The sequence below is a fragment of the Hipposideros armiger genome, unplaced genomic scaffold (assembly GCF_001890085.2).
Source record: "Hipposideros armiger isolate ML-2016 unplaced genomic scaffold, ASM189008v1 scaffold_18, whole genome shotgun sequence".
Lineage (NCBI taxonomy): Eukaryota > Metazoa > Chordata > Mammalia > Chiroptera > Hipposideridae > Hipposideros > Hipposideros armiger.
In genome coordinates, this window is record NW_017731368.1 from 5,649,017 (window position 1) to 5,663,696 (window position 14,680).

The window sequence follows — 14,680 nt, forward strand, 5'->3', positions numbered from 1 at the left end:
GAGATGGATGAATGCTGATATGTGCATTGGTTTTCTTGGAAGGACTTTTAGGAAATTCTGAACGGTAGTTGCCTTTGAGGAGAAGGATTCGGAGTTCTTTTTCATGTACAGGTTGAGTTTTCTGACCATGCACGTGCATTGCTTTTTTAAGGTCAGCAGGAATTCTTTGGGAGGCAGGTGATTTGCCACTTGCTGTCTGTATACTTTTCTGCATTTACAACACTGATACAAGTAAAGAAGGAATCAGCGCTTCCTCACGTCGGTGGGTTGAAGGATTTCTTAACTTCCCTAATGCCATTTTCAGACTCCCTGGGTGCACACCTTCACACACTCTTCCTCCTCTTCCTCCTTCTCTTTACAAACATTCATATGCTTTTCTTTTAGGAAAAAATTAAACACCAGATGAAATCTTTAGAGTAAAATTTATTTTCACACAATATGCATCGTACGCATCAAGTCTGAGGCCATAAATCAAGTGGGGAAACCAAGATGCACTACGAGGCCCAGTGGAACTTGCTTGTAAATTCCTCAGTAAACCTTGGGTAAGGTGAGAACAGGCCTGCAGGCTGTTAACCTGGCGCCCGATTTGATACTTTAAAGAATTTGCTCAGCTCTTCTTTACAGGAGAGGTTGTGACCACATGGGTGAGGGGCAGAGAAGTAGGGTGGACCGGGAGGGGTGGGCAGAGCACAGCCCCTCCTCAGAGCGCCGTTCCTTAGACATTGAAAGGGGCAGTGGGCACAGCTATAAGGGCCTCGGTGTTCAGATCCTCACCCGACACGTGTCCTTGCACATGTCTGCATAATTGCCTAAGGATGCCCACGGGTGCCGCCGGTCCCTCCTGGCCGTCCATGGCCACCCCTCCTTTCACAGTTGTCTTTGTCCCACTTTCCAGGAGGAGGGCACACCTCTCACCATCTTGAACCCTACCATGTGCCTGTTCCCAGGGTAAAAACCTCCCAGGTGACAGAGAACCTTTCAAAAGGGAGGTGTCGGGATAAGCTGCACTTGACAAAGGCACCCCAACTTCCTGCCCACCAACCAAATCATCTCCTTAAGAGGTGCATTTCCAAAATGTATGCAAAAGTTTGTCTAATAATTGTTTATCAAAATGTATATTATATTTATGTGATTTTTATCATTTATGTACCAATAATAATTGTAATGACTGGTCTAGAAGAAAATTTTAAACACTTATAGTCACAGGAAATTTTTGAAACTTTTAAATTTCCATTTATGAACATATTATTGTAATATGAGAGAGTGATTAATACTTCCAAGCAAAAAAAATATTTTATTAGGATAAATTTCTTTGGGAGAAGCAGAAAGAAAATATGGTTTCAAAGAGGGAAAATGGAAAGAGAAAATCGTTACTATTAATTAAGAGCCTACTCGTGTATTTTTAAAATGGGTGGTGGTAGATAACACATCACTATGATTTTTATTACACTCTCTTGATATAAGAGTGACCTAATAATTTACTTTTGTGCCATTCTTTACAGTAGGCTAGAAAATACATTTTTGCAACTATTTAATTTTGGGTGAAAATTTTTAATGTCAACTTAAAATTGTGCGGGAGGGCACATAGCATCCAAAAATTTAGGGGGTACGTAGCCAAAAATGTTTAAATGGTACGACACTGTCTTTGGAAGAGTTTTTCTCCATTGATTATATTTCTAGTGAGGTAGTAGAGATTGGGGCAGGCAGCTCCCGGGCTGGTGTGCACACACCTGAACGCAGGTCAAGTCTCCATCTCGCTTTGTGTTTGTAAAGCTTTCCTCTCACTCAGGATTTCACGTTGTCACGTATTTGTCTAAAAGCGAAGGGTCTTTATTGATGTTGGGTGTTATTGATGTGTCTCATGTTACTAAATTCATTTACTTAAAAGTCCTGCTGCAGAGCTGTTAAGTTTGCTTTGGGAGGACACACAGATACGAGTGTTTACGATGTATTAATATTTGGCAAAACGCTCCCTTCTGTCATCTCTGCTCCTAGATTCCTGTAGCTTCAGATGCGCCCTGACAGCAGGGCGAAGCCCTCATGCAAAGGCAGGGTTTATTTACACTCAACTTCCCTGGGACATGAAATGCCGACCAAAATTCTATCTCATATTCTTTAAAAAGAAGAAAAAACAATCTAAGAGACTTTAAGTCTCTTAAGTCTGGTCTTTTCTCTCCTCTCTGAGGACATGGACGTGATTTTCCGATTAATGTCACCTTCTAACAAAAACGTGATTTTGCTGCTGATTTTGCTGTGAAGGTTCTGAAGGGACAGAGATGTCTAGCAGGTTTCGACAGGGTATTTATCAAATACCTTCAAACAGGACGTCCCTAGCTTGCACTAAGGGTGACTTTAAATTAGCGCGCGTGTGTAGCTCAGATGTCTCCCACCTGTTAAGTGAGCAGGAGGCAGTGCCGAGTCAGGATTTCCTCGGGCCTGGACTGCAAACCTTGGGCGAGTGGTCCTCCCTACGCTACTTTTGGTTGAAATTACAATCTGAGAATACAAGGTTCAGGGCAAACCTGGGCAGAAGACCCTGTTGCGGCTTCTCCCCTCTTCTCTCTCTCTTGCTGGCCCAAGGCTTCGTTGCGTGGTCAGCACTGCTGTGTGGAGCCCGGTTTAGGCACCTGTCAGTCAGAGACAAAGATTTGTATTGCGTTTCCTCACTGTCCAAGGTCCTAAAAAGTCCAGAAGGTTCTAGATATGAAAGGTCACCTGCTTTGTGTTTTTCAGAAACGCATAAATTATCTGGTGTGTCTTCAATTTACTTGCTGAACTATTGACATTTCTAGGATGTAGAATTTTTCTGGTTTTTCTTTAACCTGACATTTAACTATGTGCTTTGTAAATAAGTGGAGCCTTAACTCACTGGGCTATTTCCATGTATCAAAGGCAGAGAGAGCTTCTGCTGTGCCCTCTGATCCGTTGGTGGGCCCCAGGTCCAAATTGGAGTAATTGAAAACCTATCTAAGAATAAATCTCGTTACTGCCTAGCCTATTCCCAGACTCACTGTTAAGTGAACAGGAATTGACAGCTTGTCAGTAGACATTATTACTTTGAATAATTAGCATATAATGTTTAACTTAGATTTAAATTGCTCTTTTTCAACTCAATTTCCATTTTATGGACAAAACACGGTTGGAAAACTTAAGTCATCGTAGTTCTTAAATTGGACGGTGCATCTTGAACATAGGGCTTTTGAAAAATGACTAGAAGTTTCTTCTTCCCTAGATCTAAGGGAGGCCCAGGCCCTTCATTTACAAGACCCCCTCCTATTGCTCCATGTACCCCGCCCCTAACCTGCAGCCCCAGCAAAGATAGACCTTGGGCAGGCACGGTCGGTTGGGTGCCAAAAACAAGCACGTTCTGGGCCAAGTTCAGCCACTGCGAATGAGTCACGTAGCCTCTTTGCACCTCAGTTTTTTGTTTGATAAAATAAAGGCTGGGCTCCATGGTCTGTGGGAGGGCTCAGCAATCTACATGGACACCCAGCGCTTCTGTGAGTCTGATGCAGGAGCCGGGAGCCCACTGGGGACGTGCACTGTGGCTTCCACTTATCCCTCTGGGCTTGTGGCGGGAGGGCCAGCGGTGAGTGTGGGGATGAAGGAGGAAAGGCCCTGAAAGCAGCTTTTTTTTTCAGTGTCAGATAGGGAACTGTGTGGCGTCTCTAAATATACAGGCAAATTAGGTATACTTGAAGGTGAGAGGCAGACGGGGGAAAATGAAATTGTTTGCTTTGCAAAGGTCATTTTCAAATGATTAGGCTTTTTAGTTGGTGAGACCTTTACAAGGAATTCTAGACAGTAAATATCATCCTAGTGATGCCCTTTTATCTCTTTTCAAGTTGATGTATTCAACTCAATTTTATGATCTACCTAAAAATAGAAAGCAGTCCATTGATGGGATGGCCTGGAGCACAAGATGCCACATCCTCGGTAGGTCGCCACCTGGACCAGCCTCTGGGCAGCCAGCCCTCCCGGAGCCACAATCACAGAAGCTAGACAGCCGGGTCCACAGGGAGCCTCTGAGAAAGATAACAGCAGAGGAAATTAGCTCAAGTTATGGTATATATACATTGGTATGTATGTAATGGAAAGTTAAAAGTGTCACCCATAGAATGAGGGCGCTAAAGTATTTGGCTACTGAATGTAATCACATGTTGACGTGCCACCCGGTAGTTCAGGATGGAAGTTGAATACAGATAAAGAGTTGGCTTCTAGGAAAGCCGGGAGAGGCAGTGCCCAAGCCTCAGTCCTTGGGGACAGGATGGTCCGTTTCCCAGGGCCCAAGTCAGGTCCCAGCCTAGTAAGCTCCAGGTAAAGAAGTGCCAGCTGCCCCTCGGAGCCTGTCTCTCTTTCTCCTGTTCAGGTGGTTTGTGGCACAGCCCTTCAGGGTGAGTGACCTGACCTTTCTGTGTCATAGTCTCCCCAACATTCAGATGAGGCAGAGGAAAAGGGTGCCTGCCGTGTAAGGTCAGAGTGAGGCTGCAGTGAGCACAGCGGGAAGCAGGGTGGTGTGGGGAGATGAGATGGTGATGGAAGGGGAGGACCACCTCATGCATCACTGGGCGAACCAGGAAGGAATTCTGGGGTAAAATGGTACCATAAAACCAGATACGATGGTGAGTCACAGTTCCACGTTGGTAGCAGCCCCACCCGCTTTCATGACGCCAACACAGCTGGGCAGTAATAACAACAGGGCAGTAACAGTTGGCATGCAGTGGGTCAGGCACTGTTCCACACCCTCTGCGTGAGCCGAGACCCCCTCAGAACAGGCCTTGGGGCAGGGGCTGTGAGCCATTTGCATGTGATTTCTCTGCTACTCACGAATGATAACTTTCTTCAAAGATGGTGCATGCTCTAACACATATCGGCTCCTGCGCGCCTTTTCAGCCCCTCCTGTCACTTCTTCCTCTTCCTTATGGGTCTAGCAGGATTGCACTGCTCATGGATTCCCAGGCACCCCCGCTGTCTCCTAACTCTGACCACACATGCATCTCCCTGCTGCCATCAGCTTCATAGACCCCATCTCCAGGGGGAGGCTTCCCTCCGTGTGTGACATAGGGGCCTGGTGCCCATTTCTGTGCCATTAGCTCCAGTGCACTTGGCCAGGTGATGTCTTACTCCTGCGTCCCCTCACCCAGCACAGGGCCTGATGCCCAGTAGACTCTGAATCAATTTCCACTTACTCAAACTGAATTTGTTGACGCATACCTGGGTAAGAAGCTAATATATTAAGTAAATGACAAATGCTGTCCTTGGACAAAAAAAGCGAAATCTTAAAATAGGTACTCTGGCAAAAATGGAAACAGGTCATATGTCTTTCTGGGATTACTAGGGAAGATAACGCATCCTGAGAAATTATATTAATATGTGAACAGATTATAAGGACCCCATACCTAGCCTTCATAAAGCTCAAATCCTTTCCCCCCCCCCCAAAGGACTGACCGTGGTTGACATTACTAAAAAGGGTGGCTCCCAAAAGACTAAAATAACCCCAAATCAAGCCAGATAGAATTCTAAAGTGGTTTGTACTTTGCCCAAATTCAGACTTGGGAAAAACCCTTTCCTTACCTCTGACGTGTAGACATTTTTCCCCCTGCATATTCTATTCTCACTAGAAAAATAAAATGTTTTAAAGTGCACAGAGGCTTCCAGACGCTTCACTACAGCTTCAGGAAGCCTCTGATCATTTTTATCTTCCCTAGCAAACATATATAAATTGCTACTTATCTCGTTCCTCCAGTTTTCTCAGAAAAACTTAAAATTTATATATCTTAATTATTCCCCCAGATGTAAGAAACATGGCCAAATCAGAACCAGATTTATTTTCATTTGTGGAAATTACTGAATAGGCCATGAAACCGAATAAGCTTTGGCATTTTCCTAGTCACGTTTGAGTAGATCAGAAACAGCGTGCACAGCAGGGGAAGCCCAGCCCACCACACAAAGGGCCTCAGGTCCACTGTGCTGCAGAAGTGACGCCCCGTGCTTTGGACCCTGCTCACATATGTCAATAAAATGTGTCTGTGTCTGTAAAGAAAAAAATCACCCTATAATAAATTATTCTAGAGCTTTCAGAATGCTTAAAACGGTATCTTTAAAAAGGAAAAAAAAAAACCCCGATATATTTTGGTAAGATATTAAAAGTTCTAAGAGTTCCAATCTCAGATTCTGTACCAGATTAATAATTTCATGGCCCCAAGTGCCAACACATGTGAGAGTAGGTCTTCCTTTTCCAGGTAAATTACTGGACTGTTACATATGCATCCATTTACTTCTTTTTTCTTTTAAACCAAATGTTCTAGGATATTAAAAGATTACATTGTTGGCTTCATTAAGGTAAAAAATATTTGTCTGTGACCACCAGAATAGAAGCTTCTTAGGGGCAGGATCACTCCAGACACCGAACTTATTATATTTGTTGAATGAGTAAGTAATTAAGTGAACATCACTAGGGTGCAAGCCCCATCTCTTTGTGCCTTTTTCTATTACTAAGTTTTAGTTCTTTGACTTTGAAATTATCCTCTGTGTGTTACATTTGGGATTTAGGAAACCAGTATCGAGTACTTACCTTATCAGGAAACCACAGACGTTTTATTTTTTAACTTTTTTTAATTACTAGGAAATTGCTAAAATAGAAAATCTTTTATTTAGTGTAATAAACAGTATTATTTTTCACTGATTTCCAATACTACAGCACCTCAGAGATATGATTGAATATTATGTCATATAGTGAATGTAAAACTAAGAGATTGGGATGAAAATATAGTGATCGATTGATAGACTGGAAAATTTAGCCCTTAAAGTAAACCCCTAAGAACAGCACATTTATTGCTGTGTCGCTAGCTCCTAATAACAGAATGCAGAAAGCAAGAAATGTTTGGATTTTTAAAAATACTGCCTAATTCAAAGAAAATAATCTCTTTGCATTCATGAAATAAAGGTTCTAAGAACACAAATAGTAAATTATACTGAATTCACACATAATTCAAAATTAAAATACAGATATTAAAACTCAGCAACAAATATTGAATATATTCTATAATCAAAGCAAAAAAATATGTAAATTATTAGAAATTCCCTGCATCATATAATTGTTAAGTGTTAGAGTTGAAAAAACTCTTGATCCTATCCCAAACCCTGATTTAATAGATTAAGGTTCATTAACTGTGGTGGTCAGCTTCCAAGATGGTCCCCAGTGATCCCTGCGTCCCAGTATTTACACCCTTGCAGAGTGCCCACTCCACCTTGTATCTTGGCTGGTGTCTGTGACCGATAGAATACCACAGAACTGTTGGTCTGTCTCCTCGGAGGCTAGGTCATAAAAAGCCATTATGGTTTCTTCCGTCTTCTCTCTCTTGGATCACTTGTTCTTGGGAAGCTTGCTGCCATGTTGTGAGGACACTCAGCGTTGGAGGAGGTCATTAAGAGAACATGACTTCTCAATGGAATTGTAATAGATAAGTATGATATCGGGGGTGGGGGGGCAGTGGCTGCGGAGAGGGGGATTGTCACTGTGAGGGGCGAAAAGGAGAACGAGTGCATTGTTTTGTACACCTGAAACTAATAATCATAATAAAAAAAAGAGAGAACATCATCAACTTCTGAGCTGGACCCGGGCAGTCAGACGCTCCCCACCCCCTCCCCTGTCCTTGGAATGTCCGTTCTGCCCACTGTTCCCACAATGGGAGCTGTTTCAAAGATGTGGCCTTGAGGGAGGAAAGCGGCGCTGAGACCATCTGGACTGTGTACGTAACAACCCTGTTAAGGTCTCTACATATAAACTTTTTAAGATCCTGGTGGGCCAGTGTGGAGATTTGCTCATCTTGCAGCAGCCCAAGACAAACCTTATATATAGGTTCCCTTGCTGATTAAAACTGCCACCTACCAATCTAAAATGGCCTGCCTCTTTCTTCAGCCTCGCCTTGCCCTTTGTGTATGGGGTCCATTTCCAAATTTCACCCAGGGAGCTCCCACGCTTGCGCACCAACACTCAAATAGCCAGTGGAGAGGCCCACGTGACTAGCACCATTATTACCTGCTGCCAGCAGCCATGTGAGTGAACCATCTTAGAAGGAGTCTGTAGTCCCAGGGATGGTAAACTTTTTCTGTCAAGAGTCAGGTAGTAAATATGTGAGGCATGTGGGCTGTACTGTTTCTATCAAAACTACTCATGTCTGCTGCCATAGTGCAAAAGCAGCCACAGACCATATGTAAATGAAAGAGAGAGGCTCTGTTTCAATAAAACTTTATTTATAAAACCAGCAGTGGGCCGTATCAGGCCAGTGGACAGTAGCTGGTCATCCCTTCCTTTAGCTTCAGTCAAGCCCCCAGCTGGCCGTGCTCCCTGCCTGCATCCTGAGCCACAGCCACCAGCTGCTCCCAAATTCCTGACCCTCAGAAAGCGTGAGAGAATAAATGCTTGTTGTTTAAGCCACTAAATTTGTGGGTAATTTGTCACACAATAATAGATAATTAATGATGCACCAATAACCCAGTAAAGGAGGCTGTGACAGATGAACCACGTTGGCCTGAGTTGATCATTGTGAAGCTAGGTGACGGGTAGACACACGGGGATTCATTATATGAGTCTCTCTACTTTTGTGTAATAAGAAGTTAAAAGGAAAAAGAAACTGTTCAGTGATTTGTCTAAAATCAGACCGTCAATAAATCACGAAGTCCAGGTCTCTGACTCTGAAGTCTTGTGTTCTCTTGGTACCTCTTCCTGCACGAATAGCAGCCAGTAACGATTCAGCTATTTGCCTAAGTTTTCCCATCAATCCTTTCCCATCTTGGTGCCTCCAACAACATCCAAGCAAGTTCTTTGGACTTTGATGCCACTGCTGTCGCTGAACCATCCTGGAGACCTTCCTGCTTCCGCATACCTGGTTCTGTTAGTACTGTAGACAGTACAGTGAGTCATTGCTGAGAGACGGAGCCTTGTTCAGAGACCTACAAGGTCCTAGCTCAGTGTGTCCTGGAACGTCATAATGCTTACTGTTTACCTTCTCCTGAGCACTGCTATCAACAGAGCACTAGCAAATCCATTATCTTAATGAATCCTTACCCAGCCTGTAAGGATAGGCCTGGCAGGGTGCCCGCCCGCATTTATAGAGAAGGAAACAGAGGCTCAGAAAGTTTATATGGTCAGACGAATAAAATGTCGCTGGGGCCAGAGCCTGGCTCCTGGGCCAGCATTCTTTCTTCCTCCCTGCACTGCCTCCCTTGTGCTTAGGGAGAAACAGGTAGAATTTGGCATTCAATGAAACAAAATCTCTATGCAAAAGTACCTACAACAGTGCTTGGCATGTAGTAGGTTCTAAAACCTTCCCTTTAAAATCCCTTTGAAATTAGAAATCACCCCAAAAGCGTTTTAATTGGCAATATAAATAACAACGTGTTGATCGTTGCGTACCTGAAATGGATACTTGAAATAACTTGGCTCGTATGTACAATGTCAGATGGGCAGTAGACTTGTTGGGGTTAGCACTTTGTGAGGTATATTAATGTGTCATCACTGCGTTGTTTTGTACTTGAAACTAATCATAAAAAAAGGAAAAAGAAACGACTTGGCCCGTGACATTGCGTCGACTGCTTGCACTCACCTCCTCAGAGCGGGTGAGGAGTTGGATTCAGAGAATGGACCCGGGTTGTTCTGCTCCTGTAGGTCCCCACGATAACTGTGAAATAAAATTTAGTGTTGTGTTTTGGACATTCATGCTTCCTGTACTTTTAACCACATGTCCTGGGTGATGCCACTAACAAAAGAGAGAACACGTGGACAGGTGAAGAAAGTGGTGGGAGAGCCAAGAGCAGAGCGCCTGACCTGGTAAAATGCCGCCGGGTCATGAGAGTCCGTTCAAAGCTCATCATCTCCCCTTTCCTCTTGCCTTTCAAAATTTTGCGTCATGTTGTATTTTCCTATCCTAAACATGTGGTTGGGAGGAAATACATTTTTCTCTCACAAATGTTTGAGTTTTCATTTTATATTTTTTATTGGTGGCTGTCCTTTTATATAGAGTCTATACAGCAGTTATTATCTGCCAGGTAACAGGGTTATCAGGGCTATAATCTTAAATTCTTGGTCTCCCCCCAAACTGGTTTGGGGGGGAATCTCTTTTTTGGAAAACAAAGATTTTTTTTGGAAAACAAGGAGAATCAAACAAGATTCTCTTCACTTCTTCATTCAAGCTGCTTAAAGCAGTGTTTGTGTGGGTAGATTTGCGGTTTATTTTGTTTGAATTGTCTTGAAAAAAGTGATAGGCATATTTTTAATGTGCACGTCTGGCTTTAGTCACAGGCAGGAGAGAAACGAGCTGCCAAACGTCTGGGAAACACAGCTCCAACCCCCGCTTCTTACACATGGGATGAATATTGTTTTGATTAGAGGCAGAATAAATCCAGATTGCTGTTTTTGACTTCCTGGGCTAATGGGTTCACTTTTTATTTTTAATATATGTTGTAGAAAACCATTTCCAAAAACATCAATCTGTGTTATTTAAACTTTATTCAGGATAGTTGTGCATAAATCATTTCTGTAAAAATTAATGTGTGATGAAACAATTACAACTGGAGAAACTCGCTAAGGAATTGTCATTTTTACTCAGTCCTTACCAACAGTTGGCCTTAAATAAAGCATTTTGGTTCTCTGAGGATATAAAGTGTGCCAGGAGCAGGATGGGTGGTTTGTGTGCACTGCGTGTTAAGAGAATGGCTTCTGGAGTCAGGTGTACATGTCCCAGGAATCCCGGCTTCACTGTTACTAAGTAACCCTGCGCAAATCGCCAAACCTCTCTGGGCCTCAGTTTCTTCCTCTGTAAAGTGGGCATAGGGACAGGAGCAACCGCGCAGGATGCGGAGGAGGAGTCAGGCCCAGGTTGGCAACTCTTCAGTCTGGACTTTTCCACCATTTTCCACCCTAGAGCAGATGGACATAAATACCAGAATTGTCAATTGAGTGCAGCGAAGAACTTCTTGACTGTTAGGAGATAAAATACTCCTTTTTAATATTCCATCCTTGGAAATGGCCGGTTTTCGTACTCTATTCTTGGAGATCTTACAAAAGAAAAATAAACGACCTACTTTCAAGACTCACCTGCTTCCTGGCAATGAGCAGTCCCAGCCCTGTGATTCCTTAAAAAGAGTGGTTATCCAGCTATATTTTTACCGAAACCAGGTCATCTTGGAATGCTAATCAACCAAAAGCAATTTGGATTTCAAGTGCATTTCTGGAAATGAAGAGCAGTGTCAGGTCACTGTGCAGCGGCCTTCCTTCAGAAACGACAATGCGGCTCTTGTTGGGCAGTCCTTCGGCTCGCACTGGAAAGGATATGTCTTTGCTCTCCCGGCGGCAGAATTCACTGAGTAGTAGACTGGAAATAAGTTAGAGCACGGAGTTTCTAATGAGAATAACAATATTAGTTCAACAGGATGGAACCGAGCTTCTGGCATTCTATAGAATCTGTGTGTACATGGCAGACACTATTTTCCTTTCTTTTGCCCCCCTCCTTCCCACTCCCCATCCTCATCTCTTCTTGTTTTCTGTTTTTCCAAGAAAGGAAAAGGGCTGAGTGCAGAGTGGCCGTTCTTTGAATTTGATGTGCCCTCCTTTTAACCTTCATTCTTTGTGCCTGTGTTACTATTTGCATCCTCATATTTTTGCTTCATTTCCTTCTAGCAAATTATCCTGCTTTTCCTTCTGTTTATCTCTGCAGATGCTCATGCATCCCTTTTTTATTCTGCTGGTTCTATCTTTCAGTCTTCAAAGCACATGCTCCCACACCCTCCCCTGGGACGGTCGCGGGCCTTGTGGTCAGTGTCTCCGCCAGCATTCCCGCTTGGGAAGCTCTGTGTGCAGGATGACTTCCCTCACGGAGGCTGCCCTCTCTTCAGGGTGGGGTCATGGGGTTGGGGCCCCAGAGCCCCCCCATCTCAGCTGTGAGGGCCCCCACTGGCCAGGCGTGCTCGGCGAAGCCCCGCCAGTACAGCCGATCCCTGTGGGGGCCTGGGAAACATGCAGGTTGCTTTCCCGGTAACAGCAGGTGAGGTGAAAACAGACCTAACTCAGACCTGCTGTCGGAGACGTAGCCCCACAGCCCATTTAACTCGCCGCTTTCTGAAGAAACTGGTCAGCCTCTGTTGATCATAAGCTAATTCCCTTTTAATTGTTGCCATACCAGATGACAAGCAAGGAACCTGTCTGAAATGGAAGTGGAACCCACTCGTGCATGCATTCTGGAAACTTTCTGTCTTCCCCTGCGGCCTCTTCTCTAGACATAGGCAGAGAAAAGTACGAAGGAGAGTGAGAAGAAACAGTTGAACGTTTGAGAGCCCGAACAGAAGTTGCCTCCCGCCAGACCCAGATTGCTTTGTCCCCCAGCACAGGCGTCTTTTTCGTGGCTCTACCATAGTAAAGATTTTGTTTGCGATCGTGGCACACATCAAAAGCTCTTCAAACAAGGCCGGGAATAAAGACAATTGTTCGCCATTTGTATGCTTTCTTTCATTTGATCAAAAAAGAACGCTCGGACCCTGAGTGGTCATAAGGTTTTGACAGCCCAAGCTATAGAGATGAACAGCCGGTTCAGAAGTGAGGGGGCACAGTCTAGAATGGGAACAATGATATCTTCGTCAGCTTGGGACAGTAAGTGGGGCAGTGCTCAACAGCGGCTAGTCTGGTGCCTGGTGTATTGACTGTGTCCCCCGCCATTAGCAGCAGCCGTGCCTGGGACAGTGGGGAGGCACCAGGAGTCAGGCGGTTTTCTGTAGTTGCCTCCTTTCCCGCCTTCTCTCAACACTAAGCGCATCAGCAGTGGACACCGGTTCTAAAGCCTCGTGTTACCCAGCACCCTACGTAGGCTGCCCCAGCCTCCCATTGAAACCGTGTAAACTTGGTTAGAGGCTGGTTAAGTGGTTACGAGTTAGTGGTATGGGAGGACAGAGTGGATTTGGTTTTCGTTTGTGTTCCGTTATGTGACCTGGTTTTTTTCCATCAGGAATCTTACTTAAACCACCAAATGTCAGTTGTGACAGCCCAGAAGGCCCCATTATTTGGACTTAGTAGTTAAAACTGCGTACATACGTACATCTTCCTCCCTGGTACTTGTCCTGTCTGGGCCTGTCCTGTCAACACACACACATACACACACACACACACACACACACACACACACACACACACACACACACGGTGCTCAAATCAAACAGCTTAACAGTAGAGAGAAAGGAAAAAAAAAACACAAAAGTTCTTGTGAGTTAATGACATCTTAACACCGTGGCAGTCTCAGGAAGAAACGGCTGATTAGCACATAGCTAATCCCCTTGAAACTAATTTTCCCGAGAAACAATAACTCCAAAATGCATTTGTTTCTGAGCCTGAAAATACAGATGGAGGCATCTTTAAATGGTCCTCCATTAGACTTGAAACCATCTGCTTGTTTGCAGCCAGAGTATAAATTTTCCACTGTTCTGGGCTCTGTGACGATGGCACCGCTCCAGGGAGAAGCAGCACAGACGCGAGCCCTGTGCAAGTGTCCTGCCAGGCTGCTCGGCGAGGCACTCCAAGTTCATTTCCACTGATTTGATTAAGGAACAAAGCACCAAAGAAAAATAGAATCTTTTCAAAATTGAGCTCCTGTCCTCTGATATCCTCCTGGGCGTCTACTTAATATGCCTTCGTGGAGTACCCATTTGCATTCGGACACCCAGAGTAATCAGCCAGCCTTAAGACAGTTGTCAACATCAGAATGATCTGCTTTTGAAAGGATATAAATAAAATGGGGAGGCAAGTTTCTCTTAAAGGAAAATTACGGGACAAAAGCCTGGCCACCAGGGTGGGCTGCGTCTCCCTTTGATTCTCAGTGTAGTAAATTCTGGATTATTGTTTTAGTCATACGGTATTTATGCCTATCCAATTTTCCATGGCCAACTCCCTACAGCATCACTACAATAAGTGTCATGGCGAATCAAAACATTCATTGCCTCAGGCTATGGACATAATGGTTGAGGTCCAATCCTCGGCCTGCAGTGCACACACAGAAAAGTGTACGTGCGTCCCCAAATTACTGATGAGATGGAACTTGTGTCGTAGGTCAGCCAGTGGGGAAAATGTTGGCTTCTGTTTGCCATGTTACCAGAACTGCGGTCGTTGATTCAAAAGTTCCCCACGAAAAGTTATTCTTCTGACCACTTGAAATCGTATTCCCCACCTGGAAACACTCACAGAAGACATCTTTTCACAAACACAGCCCTGTTGTACTCCAAGAGTATTTTCTAATGCAGCTAAGTGCAGTGGGCTAGCGTGGATTTCCCGGGCTGAAGGAGGCTGAGCAAGATGGCATGCGCCTGGTAACGTTACCTTCTTGCTAGCTAGACAAATCGCACAATGTGGATTGAAAAGGCACATTGTGTTTTCTTACCATTTTCAAGAGCACATCACAATAGTCACTATGCTGCAGGCTTAGTATGTTTATTTTTACAAAAACATAAATACAGAAGGTGTCGCACAATTCCAGTCATAAAAGGCTCCATCACAATCTAGGTAATGGAAGTCGAATAGTGTTGCCCTACAACATCAGAGAGGGGGCCAGCAAGAAGGCTTTAATATTTTAAAATAAATTTTTTAAATGACAGTAATAGGACATATTTAAAATTAGGGGGAAAATCTTTTTGCAACAAC